The sequence below is a fragment of the Balaenoptera ricei genome, chromosome 4, assembly GCF_028023285.1.
Source record: "Balaenoptera ricei isolate mBalRic1 chromosome 4, mBalRic1.hap2, whole genome shotgun sequence".
NCBI lineage: Eukaryota > Metazoa > Chordata > Mammalia > Artiodactyla > Balaenopteridae > Balaenoptera > Balaenoptera ricei.
This window is the reverse complement of record NC_082642.1, coordinates 59,128,672-59,148,690: the sequence shown is the minus strand read 5'-3', so window position 1 is coordinate 59,148,690 and position 20,019 is coordinate 59,128,672. Positions and strand designations below refer to the sequence as shown.

The following is a 20,019-nucleotide window of genomic DNA, read 5'->3' as shown; positions in this document are numbered from 1 at the left end:
GTAAATAATTTGCAATTCACAGATCAGAGTAACATAATATCTTCACTTTTGATTGAAGGTCTTAAATGCATATTCTGTTACGTTTCAGTATTACCTTAACATAATTCTTACTAGGTACATATATTTCTGTCTCTTAAAATAAAGAAGTATTTGCCACAAGTTTATATAATTAATATCAATCTTGGTAGGTATGAAGGTGTATTAATATAAAAGACTTGACTTGTGAGCTTTCAAATATCATTTGTAATTACATGATATTTTCTTGCAATAAAAGAAAACAATAAAAGAATAAATTATTCAAGATTATTTAGATTTATTTTAAATAATCCTTTGACCTTTTCTCAATTACCTGCTTATCTCCAGTGTATAGGGTATGCTTAATCATTATTTGTTAAATAAATGAAAGTGCGTCTTCTAGGTAACAGATTAAAATGGAAATAATAGACATTAATCTAATAAATTTACCTAAGCAACAAAAACTATTTTTAAACACTAATTATGTGGGATCGTTGGGGCAATAGCCCCAATGTGAATGAAATATCTTAAAACTGAGCTGGTTGTTGTCCTAATTTCAAGATCTCCTATATCATAGGCTCTCTAAGGCTGCTCTATTCATATATACATACACACTACAATATTATACACACTTCTTTTTTACCTTTGGTTTGCTTATTTTTAGAAGTTACAGTGCTGATACCTGTTCTACTTGTTGCTTTTAATCTCTCATACGCTATTCTCTACTTACCCTATTATTATTATCTCTTTCTGATGTTAACATCACTTCCAAATTTCATTTTCTACTAACTCCAACTTCTCCTTCAATTAGGGCAACTATCTGTGTATTCTACATACTTGCTATCTTTTATATGCTGAATATTGTTTTATTTTCATGAGGTCAAAATGTAAAGATGGGACTTGTAGTTCAGCTATGACATGTAAACAGCTTAGAAGTCCTGTGGGCACAAGGTAAAAGCTGAACATACTGAAAATCAAAGTTTTCCTTAGACATCAGAAAATTGAGATTGCACGGCAAATCGCCATCTCAAAATCTGGAGAGACAGGCTACTACAGAGAAACACAGCTAACCTGGAACAGAAGCTGCCAGAGCCATAAACTGGTAGGACACTTAAATGATAATTTTGATGAATTGCTGGAGGCCAAATTTGGACTCTTTTGAGAGTGAGAAACTCCTGGAGGAGTACAGTCTTAGAGGGGGCTCTCACACTTTTTTGGGGTTTTAGCTCTAGGAACCCACAAGTTCCTCACACTGAGCAGCTAAGAAAACTTACCTCCTGTCTTCGGCAAGAGGTAAGATAACCATCGTGAAATAGGCCAAGTGTACACTCCATATAAGGCCTGCTCTCCAGTGAAAAAACTTGACCAGCGCCTTAGCCCACATAGGCAGGGGTATAATTACTTAACACAAACACTCACTAGCCTTTCAACCTCACATAAGTGGGAGTGAAAAAAAAAGATAAGAACCACTTGTGAAGGTCACTGTCAACCTACACAGGCCCACTAAAAGACTGAGATTTAATCAAAAAATGATAGAAAAATTACCTTCTCAATTCCTTAGTACCACTTGAACAGGGCTTCAGTAAAATAACAGGGAATTATAGCTGGAAATGATGCAAGGCATACAGAATCTTTAGAAAAACATTTTTAGGGAAACACAAAGTCAACAAAGAAGATAAAAAACTTGACACCTACTGTTATAATAAACATTAAACACAGCTCAACTCCTAGCCAGCTTCATATAAATCTCACACTAAAGGTCTATTTGCTTCAGTTCCTATTACTTGATGTGTCATGTCCAGCTTTCAACAAAAAATTACAAGTCATGATAAAAGTCAGGAAATGGCACAGAATGAAGACACAGAGCAAGTGTCAGAACTGGATTCAGATATGACACAAAGTTTGGAATTATCAGACAGAGAGTTTAAGATAATTATGTTACTATATTAAAAACTCTAATGTGAAAGGTAATCAATTTGCAAGTACACATGTGTAATATAAAAAGAGAAATGGAGACTAAGAATCAAAATGAATGATAAAAAATCAAAAACAATATAACAATGTGAGTTATATGAGTTTAATTAATAAGAGATATGTAAGCCTAGCTCATGTACTCCAATTAACTTATTAAGTGAGATTTTTTTTGGTATAAAAATGCTTTTATATTCTTTAAGACATTACTTAAAGCTTTTATATCAAAGTCAGGAGGTTCTACCATCATGTTAACATATTGGTACTCATGCCTGCAATTTTAGCCACCTAGGATGTAACAGCTTTGCTTGACAAACTACACACTCTCCCATAGTTACAAAAGTATATTAAGGGCTTCCCTGGTGGCGCAGTGGTTGAGAATCTGCCTGCTAATGCAGGGGACACGGGTTCGAGCCCTGGTCTGGGAGGATCCCGCATGCCGCGGAGCGGCTGGGCCCGTGAGCCACAACTGCTGAGCCTGCGCGTCTGGAGCCTGTGCCCCGCAACGGGAGGGGCCGCGATGGTGAAAGGCCCGCGCACCGCGATGAAGAGCGGCCTCCGCACCGCGATGAAGAGTGGCCCCCACTTGCCGCAACTGGAGAAAGCCCTCACACGAAAACTAAGAGACCCAACACAGCCATAAATAAATAAATAAATAAATAAATAAAGTATTAAAAAAAAAAAAAAAAAGGCTCACAGGTTAAAATTTAAAAAAAAAAAAAAAAAAAAAAAAAAAAAAAAAGTATATTAAATATGTATCCTGTGTGTGTGTCTATGTATAAAGTAGAGCATGCAACAATGATAATATTAGGTTTTTAGGCTTTGGGACATACAAATGAGGGAAAAAACAAGACATAAAGCTTTCAGAAACTACAAACTACAATTTAAAAACTGCTCTTCTAATAAATAATGTATGAAAATCAAGAATACCTGTGGAATATGTGTTTCAGATTTATGTAGATCTCATACTCTGCATAAAGTTATATAAAATAATTTTATTTTTAATAATAAAAAGATTACTTTGTTTGAAAGTAGATACTCTTTACTAGTTTAATGAATTTAAAAAATTGAAGATTCCTCATTTGTGTGTGTGTGTGTGTTAATTTCTGCTTTATAACAAAGTGAATCATCTATACATATACATATATCCCCATATCTCCTCCCTCTTGTGTCTCCCTCCCAACCTCCTTATCCCACCCCTCTAAGTGGTCATAAATCACTGAGCTGGTCTCCCTGTGCTACGTGGCTGCTTCCCACTAGCTATTTATTTTATATTTGGTAGGGTATATATGTCCATGCCACTCTCTCACTTCATCCCAGCTTACCCTTCCCCTTCCCTGTGTCCTCAAGTCCATTCTTTACATCCGCATCTTTATTCCTGTCCTGCCCCTAGGTTCTTCAGAACCATTTTTTTTTCTTTTTTTTAGATTCCATATATATGTCTTAACATACAGTATTTGTTTTTCTCTTTCTGACTTACTTCACTCTGTAGGACAGACTCTAGGTCCATCCACCTCACTACACATAACTCAATTTTGTTTCTTTTTATGGCTGAGTAATATTCCAATGTATATATGTGCCACATCTTCTTAATCTATTCATCTGTCGATGGACACTTAGGTTGCTTCCATGTCCTGGCTATTGTAAATAGAGCTGCAATGAACATTGTGGTACATGACTCTTTTTGAATTATGGTTTTCTCAGGGTATATGCCCAGTAGTGGGATTTCTGAGTCATATGGTAGTTCTATTTTTAGTTTTTTAAGGAACCTCCATACTGTTCTCCATAGTGGCTGTGTCAATTTACATTCCCACCAACAGTGCAAGAGGTTTCCCTTCCCTTTTCTCCACACCCTCTTTGGCATTTATTGTTTGTAGATTTTTTGATGATGGCCATTCTGACTGCTGTGTGGTGATACCTGATTGTAGTTTTGATTTGCGTTTCTCTAATGATTAGTGATGTAGAGCATTCTTTCATGTGTTTGTTGGCAAACAAAGTTTTCTGTGATTAAAAATCTTCCAACAAACAAAAGCCCAGGACCAGATGGCTTCACAGGTGAATTCTATCAAACATCTAGAGAAACGCTAACACCTAACATTCTCAAACTCTTCCAAAATATAGCAGAGGGAGGAACACTCCCAAACTCATTCTACAAGGCTACCACCACCCTGACACCAAAACCAGACAAAGATGTCACAAAGAAAGAAAGCTACAGGCCAATATCACTGATGAACATAGATGCAAAAATCCTTAACAAAATACTAGCAAACAGAATCCAACAGCACATTAAAAGGATCATACACCATGATCAAGTGGGCTTTATCCCAGGAATGCAAGGATTCTTCAATATATGCAAATCAATCGTGTGATACACCATATTAACAAATTGAAGGAGAAAAACCATATATCATCTCAATAGATGCAGAAAAAGCTTTCAACAAAATTCAACACCCATTTATGATAAAAACCCTCCAGAAAGTAGGCATAGAGGGAACTTACCTCAACATAATAAAGGCCATATATGACAAACCCACAACCAACATCATTCTCAATGGTGAAAATCTGATACCATTTCCTCTAAGATCAGGAACAAGACAAGGTTTTCCACTCTCATCACTATTATTCAACATAGTTTTGGAAGTTTTAGCTACAGCAATCAGAGAAGAAAAAGAAATAAAAGGAATCCAAATTGGAAAAGAAGAAGTAAAACTGTCACTGTTTGCAGATGACATGATACTATACATAGAGAATCCTAAAGATGCTACCAGAAAACTACTAGAGCTAATCAATGAATTTCGTAAAGTAGCAGGATACAAAATTAATGCACAGAAATCTCTTACATTCCTATACACTAATGATGAAAAATCTGAGAGAGAAATTAAGGAAACACGCCTATTTACCATTGCAACAAAAAGAATAAAATACCTAGGAATAAACCTACCTAAGGAGACAAAAGACCTGTGTGCAGAAAACTATAAGGCACTGATAAAAGAAATTAAAGATGATACAAACAGATGGAGACATATACCGTGTTCTTGGATTGGAAGAATCAATATGTGAAAATGACTATACTACCCAAAGCAATCTACAGATTCAGTGCAATCCCTATCAAACTACCAATGGCATTTTTCACAGAACTAGAACAAAAAATTTCACAATTTGTATGGAAACACAGAAGACCCCGAATAGCCAAAGCAATCTTGAGAAAGAAAAATGGAGCTGGAGGAATCAGGCTCCCGGACTTCAGACTCTACTACAAAGTTACAGTAATCAAGACAGTATGGTACTCGCACAAAAACAGAAATATAGATCAACGGAACAGGATAGAAAGGCCAGAGAAAAACCCACACATATATGGTCACCTTATTTTTGATAAAGGAGGCAAGAATATACAATGGAGCAAAGACAGCCTCTTCAATAAGTGGTGCTGGGAAAACTGGACAGCTACACGTAAAAGAATGAAATTATAACACTCCCTAACACCATACACAAAAATAAACTCAAAATGGATTAAAGACCTAAATGTAAGGCCAGATACTATAAAACTCTTAGAGGTTAACATAGGCAGAGCACTCTATGACATAAGTCACAGAAAGATCCTTTTTGACCCACCTCCTAGAGAAATGGAAATAAAAACAAAAATATACAAATGGGACCTAATGAAACTTAAAAGCTTTTGCACAGCAAAGGAAACTATAAACAATACGAAAGACAACCCTCAGAATGGGAGAAAATATTTGCAAATGAAGCAACTGACAAAGGATTACTCTCCAAAATTTACAAGCAGCTCATTCAGCTCAATATCAAATAACAAACAACCCAATCCAAAAATGGGCAGAAGACCTAAATAGACATTTCTCCAAAGAAGAAGATCCCTCATTTTTAAAAGACCTTTTTACAGAAAGTAGCATTTGTAACTGACAGATCTGGAAATTAGCCTGACTTGGACAAACTATGGATTCAACATGCAGATGAGATTTCCTCCTACTGTTAACTTGCCCTGGATTTGATACCCACCCTCAAAAGAAGCCTACAAAAAACTGCTTCAAAGCCCCTTTGAAATTGCAGTAGTGCAGCAAAACCACAAGTAAACAGTGGCCTGTTAACCTGTTATTTCAAATACAGACTGAAAAGCCAACAGGCATTTTTTTGTGCAATTTTTTAAAAACATCGTTAAGTTGATATATCAAATCTGCACAGCGCTGTCCCTTCACAGAAGGCAAGAAAGTGCCGGCACATCATGTGGGAGGCCGTCCTTGGTGCTGTAGGCTGTGAAAGTGGGCCTCCTTCAGGGTCTGGTTGATGTGGAAGTAAGGGGCCTTGGCACAGTGTGGATCGCCCCGGCGCGGGCTGGGGGAGCACGTGGGGGCTGGACCGGGCGGTGGGGTGGTTTAAGCTGCTCTCCAGCCCGCTGGCCTGGCCCGGGCTCTTGATGCTGCTGCTGCTGCTGTTCCCACCACTGTCACTGCTTGAGGACCGTGTCCCAGGAATCGTGAAAGACAGGGTTTCTACTCTCCTTGTGGTCTGTGGGGGGAGATGGTGGTCTTCTTCACTGCCGTTCCTTCTCCTTTTCCTGGGGCGGAGGCGCTCGCTCACGGCAGACGGTGGAGGCCAGCGACGCGGCACCACTCTGCGAGGAGAGGGAACAGAGAGTTTTGCGTTTCGGCGGCCGCCACGCACTCCCCCTCGGGCCTTGGCTCTCGCCGCGGCTCTGGTGGAAGCTGCCAGCCAAAAGATTACTCTTTTGCTTTGAATTATGTATGCTGCCTTTTTGCCTTCTGAATATACCCCACTTTGAACTAATATATAGTTGTAAATAAATACAAGTTCTATGGTAGAAAATTCTTAGACATTTCAGAAGATAATACAACCCCAAATATTTTTAATCCATTAATTTAATTCATCCCTCAATTTACTCCTTTACTAATAGTTTATTCCTTTATTTAACAAAAAGGTATATTTGAGGCATGACTGTGTAACTGGCCCCTGCACACGAACTGAATAAAATATAATCCTTGTGCTTGTACTTAGAGACTCAGGAGAATCTTTGTATAACTCAAGTTTCTTATTTATAGAAAGCAATTCTAGTTAACCTAGTAGCAATGAATTTAAAACATAGCTCAAATATTTGTATAGTTCAAATAATGCTTGGGAAATTAGCAGGAACAGATAGTCTGATCCACAACAGATCCACAACAGATCATACTAAAATAAGTGTCGGGTTGGAATGCCATCATTACTGCTGCTGATGACGGAGGACCACTGTTGACATTACTCCCAGAGAACCTGGATGCTGTCATCACTATTTCTGGTCCTGCTGGCACAGCTGCTACTGGGCACTGGGTGCTCCTGATGATGAAATGAACGTTAAAGAGTCTTGCATCAGCCTTTACAAACTGAATTCAGGAAGATAGCGTTATGTGTGACTCAATACTTTCTCTCCTTCACTCACTTCACATCTAATCTTCTGGAAAATCTGTTCTCTTTAATTTTAAAATAAATGCATTATATGGCCACATTTCACTATGCCCACTGTACCCCAATCCAAGCATGCCGTGGTCTCTTGTCTAGATTACAGTAAATTTCTTCCTGCTTTCACTCTACTCTCTGTCCTCAAGGGTGCGACTAGGGTGATCCTTTTAAATCATAAATCAAACCGTTTCACTCTTCTGCTCAAACCTTTCCAATGTCTTGCTATTTCACTCAGAGGAAACCACAAATCAGCAAAACTCATTGAATGGCTAGGTACAAGCACCTGAGTAATCTGACTTCCTGTTAATTCCTCACCCTGCTTCAGTCCTACTGGCCTCTGCTATTCCTTCATAAAGGCAGATACGCTCCACTTTAGTGGAGCATTCACTTGCTAGTGACTAGCAAGCATTCACTTGCTAGTCCCTCTGCAGAAAGGCTCTTCCTCAGATACCCACATGACTAACTCCCTCTTCTTCCTCAAGTCTCTACTGACTACCCCATTTCCAAGTGCAATCTGCCCTCTCCCCCTGGCATTCCCAATCCACTCAACCCAACTCTATTTTATCCCAAGGAAAACATCAACTTGCAATTTACTCTTTGATATGTATTTTTCTACTATTTGTCTCCCCTCCTTACTTTCCACCAGAAAAATAACCTATACTAGGGTACGGGTTGAGGAAAAGGGAGAAATGAATAAGCAGATCACAGATGATTTTTAGGGCAGTGAAACTGTTCTGTATGATAAAATAATGTTGGATACATGTAAGTATATATTTGTCAAAACCAACAGAAAGTGTAGCACCAAGAACGAACCCTAATGTAAACTATGGACTTTGGGTAAAACTGATGTGTCAGTGTAGGTCCATCAAGTGTAACGACTGTTCTACCCTGGTGTGGGGTTGCTAGTGGCAGATTGTGCGTGGGGGCAATTTGTATATGGTAGTTCTCTGTATTTCCTGTTTAATTTTCCTGTGAACCTGAAGCTGCTTTGAAAATAGAGTCTATTAGAAAAACCCTCTAAAAAGAAAATAATTAACACAAATATAACTGAAAATAGATTAGTATCCAGAATATATCAAGAATTTCTAAATGTAAATTTAAAAAGATACACCACCAAATCAAAAAATTAGGACATCAAAAAAATTCCAAGGAAATATGAATGAATACAAAAATATGCTATATCTCAAAAGGAGAATGTGAATCAAAATCATGTTTTCTAAAATGAATTTTCATGTAATTCACACATTGAAAATAACATTCATAGTAATTATAATAATTAAAGTATATGGAACAATGGGACCTAGTTTATACTTCTGGTGATGTTTAAAATGATACAGCTGTTTGACATAACAATGTGAGTATCTGAAGTGTTACCTGACAGTCTGTCTTTAAAATTCCTTGAAGTATCTTTGCATTTTTCTCTCCTTAGGCATAGTTACCTTGAAGAATGTTTCCTGGCCCCACTGAGAAGAGGCTAAGAGGAAAAACCCAAGTCCATACATCAGAAATTATTAGAGTCTCACAGGGGTATATAATCTTCCTTTCATTCAATGAGTTCTGAGTCTCTAAATTCACACATTTCTAGGAAATGTGTTAGGCACTATGACTCAAAATCTGTTTATAGGATTTTATTTTACATACATAAACACACCATATATATATATGTATATGTGTGTGTATATATGTACATATACATATGTGTGTGTAAATATACATGCAAATATATTTTTCAGTTATACAATCAAAAGTAAAATGTAGTTAAAATAAAGATGACCTTTGAGAAACTGCCCTGTATTTCAGTCCTCAGGGTCATGAACAATTAACATAAACCTACAAAAATTCCTTAAGGCATACCATCTTGATGACTATGCTAGATCTGAAATCTATCCTGACAACCATACCCATTTTGTCTCTTGAGCTCTGTGCCACTATTTGATCTCTGCTTCCTTGGGGTCATCTCACTCCCTTAATTGCAGTTGAATTGAATCCATTTCAACCACAGAAAATTCTACCAGCATCTATATTCTATACAAAATTGCCACAAAAATCACTTGTCAAAGATGATGACACTCCTCCTCAAAGTATATCCCTTGCCCTTAGTGGAGAAAGTGTCCTTTGGGCCCTTCCAGGGGATTTTTAGGGAGTGGATGGTCCATGTTAAATTCACTCCAGCATTTTTCTTTCTGTCAAAATTGTTTCAAGTTCCTTCTCAACATAGTACTTGGATTTGCTGGCATTTTCATTCAATTTATCATTGTCTATCAGTGCCACCTGGTCAATTGTGTGGACCACTCACAGCTGTTATGCTACCATAGTGAATCTAGAAACTCTAGCAGATAGATTGATATTAATTCAGCCACTCTGTAATTATGTACTCAGAATACCTCCTATCTACAGTCCACAGATTTTCTATAATATAAATACTAATGTAAATTGTGAAAATGAAACACTGAAAATCTTTTGGTATGATGCCTCTTTTCAAAGTTGTCTTTAATTGACAATCCCCAGAGGATTTTCAGCTGCTACCTAATTCAGTGTTTCTCAACATTGGCTGTTTCAAACTCAGCTGGGGAGATTTAAAGATTCCTAATGTCCAAGTCATTCCCCAAACTAATTGCATTGGTATTCCTGGGGAGGAACTCTGGCATCAGGATTTTTTAAAGCTCCCGGGCAATTCCAATGCATAGACAAGGTTGAGAAATACTCCTTTTTTTACTGAGCCAAAGTTGAGTCCCTTTGCCCACATGCAGTAAAGCCAATCTACTGACACCAGGTTGTGGTGATGGAAAGTGCAGCGTTTATTGCAGGGTGCCAAGCAAGGAATCTGAGTAGCTAGTGCTTAAAAGACCTCAACTCCTTGAAGGCTTTCAGGGTAAGGGTTTTAAAGATAGGGTGAGGGAGGTGGGTGATGGGGTGCATGATCAGCTCGTGAACATTCTTCTGATTGGTTGGTGGTGAGGTAATTGGGAGTCAGCATCATTAACCTTCTGGTTCCAACCTGTGTGGGGTCTACATGCTTGTGGGCAGCATACAGTTAACTTCTTCCACCTGGGGGTGGTTTCAGTCTCTGCAAAACGCTCAAAGGATGTGGGTCAGAATATTATCTCTAGCCCTTGAGGAAGAACTAAAAATCCTTGACTTTGTTTAATGGCTAAACCATTATTATTTCGTCTTGCTCGACTGTTTTCCTTTCTTTCTGTATTTTCTCACTTTGATTAAATTCACTCTTTGGAACTCAGGGAAAGCCTAGGGAGCTAAAGTTTTTCTACAGACAAGAGGCAGGCAGAGGACATGGGCAGGGAGGGGTCTGTTCTGGGAAGGCCCAATAGGGTCCTGCTCGGTTATGCTTTTAAAGACAGCGATAGAAGAGGAATATGGTAGGCTGAATGTTGGCCCTCCAAAAGGACAACTGTGACCAGCGGTCTCATTTCTGTGCTTCCAAAGGAGTTGAGGTAAGTAATTTTTGTTTCTTTTTTCATAGTGGTGGTATCTAAAATAATGGTATATTACTTTAACAGTTACTAGCGTCTTCAGTTTGATGAAATAGAGCAGTGATTCAGCAAAACGTAGGATCAAACTTCATCTGCTTTCTTTACCCTGAGGCTACAGGCAATAAGATATTCTTTAGCAAGGTCACAGAATTCCTGGGTTGATGAATAATATAAGAATTTTAGCATGGTATTTTCTTCCTCTATGCTTTCTGTGTTATTGGTGACAGCCAATCCACACTGCAGTTATTAAATTTCTTGTGTCCCTTTTCCTATTTTAGGGAGTAGCCAACTAAAACCCTAAAGGCTCCAATGAGCACCTCATTCTAGTTGATCCTCTATATCAATTTAGTTACCTCTTTCATTAATGCATGTCTTGGAATCCCAGATTCCAATACTAAAACTAAATTTTTACCGCATTAAGTCTGAATTAAGCAAAATACCCAAGCTTCGAATTGTTTCTACTTCCTGAGGCTCTCTTGCTAGAAACCTGTACCCTGTTTGCAGTATCTGTATCAGTCAAGATTGTTACCGAAAGTGGGGTTCTGGCTGCTTGCCCTCTGAAGCCAATAAAGAGGCAAGGTTGGTGGAAAGGAAAATTTGCTTTCAGAGGCTATCAAGTGGGGGAGGGGTGGAGGGAAGAGGGCCGACTCCTGCCCAAAGGCCTATTCCCCGCACTGACAATCAGTGGGCAAGAGCATTTATAGATGGAGGGAGGGGGCTAAGGCAGAAACAGCACCGTGGGCTCTGTCATCTTGAAGTTAGTCATGCAGTGGTCTGATCAGTGTCATCTTCATTGTTTTAAATACAGTTAGTCTGTAGTACCAGGGTCGGTTTGTTCCCATTTCTTTGAGGCCAGTTCTCGGAATTGTGGCAACTTATGTCTGGTCATCATGTAGTTAACTTCTTCCACCTGGTGAGGGTTTTAGTCTCTGTAAGACAGCTCAAAGGATATGGTTCAGAATATTATCTACAGTCTTTGAGGAGGAACTAAAGGTCCTTGACTTTGCTTAATGACTAAACTATTGTTATTTTGTCTCCTTTGTTTTCCTTTGTTTCTGCATTCTCTCACTTCTCTGATTTAACTTATTCTTTGGCTAAAGTTTTTCCACAGGCAAGAGGCAGGCTAAGGACATGGGCAGGGAAGGATCATAGGGTTCTGCTCTGTTTCAAGATCGTGGTTGAGTGTATCAGAGATCAACCACAGTTAACTACACAGAACATGAACTTACAGGAAATATATTGTTTATCTAACATGAAGGTTCTCTCTGCCATTATTATCTGAATTCAAAGCCCCAGATTGTATATCAAATGGGAATGTCTTAGGTACAATACACATACTCTACATGTCAGCTGTCAAAGGAACAAAGAAGTCTAGCATCTGAACTATGTGACTTTGGTAGTAGAAAGCAGAATATCACTTCTCCATAAGAACTACATGTTGATAAATTCTTCAAACATGGGAAGGGGTTTCAGATGCCAGTCTAGAGGGAGGATTCATTGTGTCTTCAAATTTACCTAAGAATTTTCTCAGGTATGTGTTAGGGATAAGGCAGGGAATAAAGAATATTCCAGGCTGTGGGAATAAAGGACACATGTCAGAATTATAGTTTAGGATTCTAGTTTAAGATGGCAACTGCCACCCTTTATTTGTCCTTCTACTAAAAATCCTGCTGAAATGACAGAAAAAATGAGGTAAAAAATGAATAATTTTATTGAGAATAGAAAAAGGAGAAACAGTGGGAGACTTTTTTTTTTTTAATTTAGAAAGCAGAAATTCCACTGACCAACGAAAGTAGAAGATGAATGTGAGTATGTTTGGTATGGAAAGCAAGAATGCGTTGTGTGACAGAAATGCAGGTGCTTAAACAAAGGACTGTATAGTGAATAGCAGAGCTAGATCTTTCACCCTTCCCACATTTTTAGGAAGATAAATCTGCTGGCAGCACCAGTGTTAGTCCCCACGTTAAAACCCTAAAGGGCATGATCTGTCTGGGAAAGGCTTGGGCTCTGTGGTATTGGTTCCTCAGAGAAAAGACACCTTTTCTTGGCATTGAATGGTTTCATTTTCAAAATTACCAATCTATTAAATTAGCCACCTTTATTAAACAGAATTCTCAGTCATCTCTTCCATTCAGGGAAGATATCTCTTAAAGAAACAGGACTATATAACTGGTGAAGAAATCCATGCCATCAATCTGTATTAAAAAAATTTTATTTATAAATTCAGAGCATACCCAAGGGGAATTTTGAGAGCCATTGACTTGACTCAAAATTAAAAGGCATTTATGGGAGTAAAGCAAGTTTAAAAATTTTAATGTTTTTATATCTGTATCCCTCACTGCCTTAGTAGGAGTGTGTGTGTAAATTATGTGATGATTAAGTCTTCTCTGTTTAAAAAAGAAGAGGGAGAAGCTTCTCTCCTCCTTAGGATGTATTCTTGAGAACACAAGACCTTTTAATTTTACAACACAAGGTCCTGGGCCTTCTGATTCTTGAACTGTAAACACAAACCTCCAACATTAATTTAGGAGGCCCCCATAAGATAAGCAATCACAAAGTGTATTTTCTTGTCTCAAGGAAATGGGAGAAGTTTTTTTCTCTTATACTTTTTTCTATAAAGTGCATGAAATTCTGTGCAGACCCCATAATCACTCTTGTTTTACCTTACATTCGTATAATCTATTAGTACTTATCCAGTTATGTGATTGTTCTCTGCCCGTTCTCTGTTGGTAGGGAGAGGACTTTTGTTGACAAGATTACTTATTTTTCCTGATAATATATAAGTGGGACTGGTGCTAACCATTTAGACTACTATTTCTGGAAGCAGAGCCTTCACTTCTAATCCATGTCTAAGAATTTTGTACTTAAATATAGGGTGTGTATCGGGAGCAGTACACTAAAAGAAAAAACAAATGATGTAATTTAAAGTAGCCTTTCAGCACTTTGTGTGAGATAGTTGGGGTAAACATAATTTCTGTAAAGTTCCTCAAACCATACTATACCTGAAATTATGCAATTTCTAGTTAGTTCATCGTATGTCCGCATTTGTCTATTTTACTATTTCCTGTGGCACACCGTTATTAGCTCTGAGAATTGAGAGTGGAAATGAGTTTGTTAATCTGATGGTCTATTTTATTCTGGCTTCCTTTTTTTTCCCAATTGAAAATATAGTCAAAGACTCAAGTGGTGAATCATATTTATTTCTGTAATATAGATTTAAATATGCTTAATTCTGTTCATCTGTCTGAAATATATAATATTTAATATTTAATATATAAATTGTGATCTGTGTTTAGAAAATATGTGATTATACCATTATATTCTATTTTTAACCTTATATCTAGAACGTAAAGTTCTGCTGCAATTATTACACAGAGGCCACTTTCACTGTAATTCTGAGTTTTCATGGGTCCATTGGGAAAGCTTAAGATGTGTGTAATGGTAACGTGAGTTTTATTGGGCTTCCTTCATCAAGAAATAACCATACTAATTATTTTCTATGAAGTGTATGTGTCAGTTGCATTGTTCTGTACCGCCTTCAGTGTGAATGTGTCCCTTGGCTAGATGCTATATTGTGTGAAACTTCATGCCTGTATGTCAAGCATTTTGTAACTCCCTATATGGTGGTGCTGACTGGGGCTCTAGGGTAAGAAAAAAATTCTCCATAACCAGAATAGATGTCAATTTCTGTGAGAATGACTTGTTACCCCTGGTAACAAAGGATAATTTGTCTTCCCAAGGAAATATGCCATATGGGTGATTCAAAATTGTTTTTTTTTTGTTGTTTTTTTTTTTTTCTGAGAGATTAAACCTTCTGAGAAGGCAGAAGCTAGATTGTTAGAATTCATGCTGCTGGGTTCCTGTGTGATCTCCATCTTTTACCCAGTGATTACTCCATTCCTATACCTGTCATACCAGGTCTGGCATAGCCAATAACAAAGACTATTTAGTATCAACTGGCTGAGTAATTTTGTCTACGTGGTTGTTCAGTATTCTTTCCATGGTGAGTGCTCGCTGGTAGGCATTTATATCTGACATGAAAAATATCACTTGAAGTCCCTTTGCATATGTCCACCTGCATGCCTCTCCCATAGACCCTCTTTTATCTGATATTCCAGTCTTTTAATTTTGAGGCCATTCACCACTGCCCATAATTCCATACATTCTCATCTCTGGCCACATCTCCTTTCCCATAAAGTCAGTGAATGGTTGTAACGATAGCTCTGTCCATTGGGAAGATTTTCACACACTCACTGTCATTCAGTTACCACTGAGTGGCTACAATGTAGCCTCCGTTTATTTTGGGTTCGTTTTGTATACTGAGCCAAACTATCTATAAACCAAGCTTGGATTTTTCATATTCCCTCCATATACCCATAGATAAGACGAGGGAAGGATGAAAACATGGGTGACATGAGGCTGTGTACTCATGCAATTTACTTAGGCCTTCTCGTCCTGCTCAGGCTTGATCCACGATGTACCATTTCTATCCTACAATGAATTATTGCTGCATCTACCCAATTTGATGATGACTTTATGGGTTATCAAAATGGGCATATATGCATTGGAGCTATTCTGGAATTTAACCCCAGTTATCAATCTGGTAGCCAGAAAAAGAAGGTGGGGACAGCTCTTGAGGGAGCACTTGTTGCCTTGCAGGGAAGAGACCTTTGCAGCTTATTCTCATATCAAGGAACTGCTGATACTTTAATGGGAAAGGGTGAGCTCCCTCTGAAGACTCTGAGGGCTCACAGTTAAAATCTTCAGGGGAATCCACACAGATATTCCCGTTCTAAGCTTCAGTAACCCAGGTTTTCTCAGCCAGGACCCTAAACACAGCATAACAGACCTGCCTAGGCTGAGCATTCAGTAGTCTCTGTAGCTCAGTGATCTTAACAATAATATCTGTAAGAGCTAAAGCCCTCATTTTAAACTACAGCAGAGGCTCTCTGACTCCCTCCCTTAGCTATATGCAGATTATCATCATCCTTCTGCAGGGTGTCAGTGTAACTTTGTAGATACCAGCCAATTCCATGATCCTTGTATGCATTCTACTTCCTGAACTTTTCAAAGTCCTCGTTCATTACACTGGTCTGGGCATTCCCCTTCATGTTTGTAACACTATATCCTCTGATATTGTTTTCCAAGATGCTCATGGCTTCAACCTGGAAGCTGAGGCAGTTCCTGAAGGCACTTACAATAGGAAGCAGTCAGGTGGGAATACTCCTTGTAGGAGTTTCTCTCGTGAAAGGAAATATGAGCAACTTAACGTCCATGACTGCAACAGTTTATAATCTGTGTATTATGTGCTTCCTGTAACATTATCAATTTATATGATAAAATACCATGAAAATGTTTATTCAACATGTGACAGTTTTTCATTAAGGATCACCATGTGAAAATTGTTGAATGGTGTATAATCTCTACTCTGAATTTATCCTTAGGATGGAATGTGTGTTACGTACAAGTAGGTTTGATTAGAGATAATGTGTAATGCTCATGAGAAATTTCTTAGGAAACAAGCATGTTTAGAAATTAGTGAAGTTAGAAGTTAAATCCACTTGAGAACTAGAAAAAGATAGGATAGAGGTGCCATTGAAGAATGAAACTGAAATGACAGTAAAGCTGGAGGAGGAAAATGCAGGGTACTTTCAGGGAAAGGGAGTAAGCACTTTTAACTGGATATGACATACACAGTACAAAAGGGAGTGTCTAGGCTACTGCAGATTGTGGAGACCCTTAAAGATGAATCTTGAGTAAGCGCCAACCCAGTGCAGCTGTGGAGCTGCATTTTTGGCCCGGGCAGAGCCACGTCTACCGCTGGCCTAGATTTTACTAAAATTTCCTGATTTCATTAAGTGTTACCAACTCTTCATCATCATGGAATCCATGGAGTCATAATATCCTTTGCTGGTTGGTTTGTTTTGTGTTTTGAAGAACTTGCTAACATTTTGTCATGGGGGGATAATAAAACAAATAGAATAAACTTCTTTTACCTTCCTAAGAAGAACCTCATCTTTTAGATAAACCCACTCCCTCACAAATAAGGACATCATAGGCTTCACAATTGGTTGCTTCTTATTAGTTATGTCGTGATGTCATTGATGATGCATTAAACAAATTCAGCATAATGGAAAAGGGAAGATAAAGGTAAATTTCCACGATGTTAAGGAAGTATAAATGACAAGCATTTGCATCTAATGGGATGTGTGAAATCAAGGAGAGAACGCAGTTAATAATGAGGAGGTTAGTGATACAAATAAACAAAGGTAATGAACAAATGAATGAAACAATGGCACAATAGCACTAAAGGGTAGCAATTTAAGTTTATGTATTTGGTAAATTAAAAATATACTGTGATTATTTTACTATTTGCTTTATGAAAAATATTAGTCTTTTCAGTAAATGTTAATGGAAAAGTCTATTTAAAAAATTGCACATCAAGTAAGAGTTCATGAGTACAATATATAATGCAACTCAATGTGTCACCTATTTTCAAGGATAGTAGGAGCTGATAAGAATTCCTTAGCTAGAAATGTGATTACTTCTATTGAACTTGATGCTGAGAGTAATAATTTGTTAGTATAAGTGTAGTTTGATGTCACAGGTTTAATTTCCATCTTATAATATTAAATTTATTATGATATCAATATACTTCTTAAACATGCAACATATATGCAGGCATCCACACATGTACACATGCCTACTTTAGGTCAACTTGAAATTAATACCAAGTATTAAACACTTTCAAAGTTTAAAAGTGAATTGATATTTGAACACCGTGATTACTTTCAGAAACAATAAAAATGTGCTTTAAAAATATTGATATCAAGATGAATTATTTATACAGCTTCAATTTCTTTGAAAGCAAGATGTTAGTAGACTCTAATAAAAATACATCTTGACTTTATCTGAAAGGAAAAAGCTCAAAGGTGGATATAGATGCTTTCAGTTTTGTATTCCCCACACATTTATTACAGTGATTATAAGAATTTTTATTTAGAATTTTACTTAGTTAGCTATACAAATGTTAAGGATTTCATACTTAATAAAAAATTTTATTTTATCAAACCCACCTATTATTCAAATACACCTACTGACTTGGTGTGTTTCGGAATTATGCTTAATTATCTGCACTTACTGAAAAGAAAGGGCGATGTCTTCACTTTTAAGTTTGTACCTTTTGATCATCTTCACCCATTTCACACATTCCCCCACCTCCCACCTCTGGCAACCACTGATCTATTCACTATATCTATGAATTTGTTTTTGGGGGTTTGTTTATGTTTTGTTTTTAGATTCCACATATAAGTGAGGTCATATAGTATTTGTCTTTGTCTGATTTATTTCACTTAGTATAATACCCTCAAGGTCCATCCACGTTGTCACAAATGGCAAGATTTCCTTTTTTATTGCTGGATAACATCCCTGTGTGTGTGTGTAGTAAGTTCCCTACATACAAACAAGTTCTGTTCTGAGAGTGCATTTGTAAGTCCAACAAAGTTAGCCTAGGTACCCAAATAACACAATCAGCTATACAGTACTGTACTGTAATAGGTTTATAGTACTTGTCACACATAATAAATAAAGAAGCAAACACAAAAAATAAAGAACATTTTTAATCTTACAGTGCAGTACCTTGAAAAGTACAGTAGTACAGTACAACAGCTGGCATACAGGGGCTGACATCTAGTGAACAGGCAAGAAGAGTTACTGACTGGAGGAGGGAGAGGAGGTGGGAAATGGTACAGCTGAAGGATCCTCAGCAATAGGAGATGGAGGGCAAGCTGCAATTTCACTCATGCCTGACATTGATAACACAAGTTCTGATTCCTTGCTGGATTCAATTCTACCTACCCTCTTGAAAAAACGAACCAGTGATGTCTGGATAGTAGCTCTTTTTTCTCATCACAGTTGACACGGTAGCACTGGTTTGCATACTGAACGGTTGCTGCAGCCTTCGTTTACCATTCTACATTTGGGTCCTATGACTGAAAAGCTAACAGTGCTTCCTCAAATAAAGAAAATCCCCTTGCCATTTCCTGCATCACAAATCTCTTCAGTTCTTCAGTTACTTCTTCTTCCTCTTGTCTCTCTTCATCCTTTCTCTGGGCCTCCAATTCCATCAGGTCTTCATTAGTAAGCTCCTTGTGTTGCACAGCAAGGAATTCAATGTTATAACAATGAGTGACTTCTACCATCTTTTTGCCTCTCTCCACTTTCTCAATTATTTTCATTTTTGATTCCATCATTATGGCTTGGTGCTTCTTAGCAGTACCAGCTACATCATAGCTGCTTTTATGCTTGCTTCCAGACATCCTGGACTTGAAACAAAGATACTGTACTCTATACAGTACTGTACAGTAAAGTACACACAAGCACAACTTATAGAAGATGCACGCATGTGACAATATATGCCAGACACGTGAACTAACTTTTGTGATTGGACATGCAAATATATGTTTGCATCTCTGAAAGTTCACAGCTTGAAGGTTCCTATGTAGAGGACTTACTGTATATATATACAATTGACCTTTGAACAACACAGGCTTGAACTGCAAGGGTCAACTTACATGTGGATATTTTTCAAGAAATATATACTATATTACAAAACAATCCACTGTTGGTGAAATCTGTGGATACAGAACTACAGATAGGGAGGGCCAAATGTAGAGATATACTCAGATTTTTGGCTACATGAAGTGTCAGCAACCCTAACCCCAGTGTTGTTCAAGAGTCAACTATATAACATAAAATCACATTTTCTTTATTCACTCATCCATCGATGGACACTTACATTGTTTCCATGTTTTGCCTATTATAAATAATGCTGCAGTGAACGTGGAGGTGCAGATATTTTTTTGAGCTAGTGTTTCATATCCTTTGGATACATACCTAGAAATGGAATTGCTGGATAATATGGTATTTCTATTTTTAATTTTTTGAGGAACCTCCATGCTGTTTTCTATAGTGGCTGCACCCATTTACATTCCCATCAACAGTGAACTAAGGTTCCCTTTTTTCACCAACATGTGTTGTTTTTTGTCTTTTTGACAATAGCTATTCTAAC

At 37.7% G+C, this 20,019-nt stretch overlaps 1 pseudogene; it reads right to left on the bottom strand.

Moving 5' to 3' along the window:
• Positions 1 to 6,224: 6,224 nt before the first annotated feature.
• Positions 6,225 to 9,363, bottom strand: LOC132364350 (protein FAM104A-like; annotated as a pseudogene).
• Between the last annotated feature and the right edge of the window lie 10,656 nt (positions 9,364 to 20,019).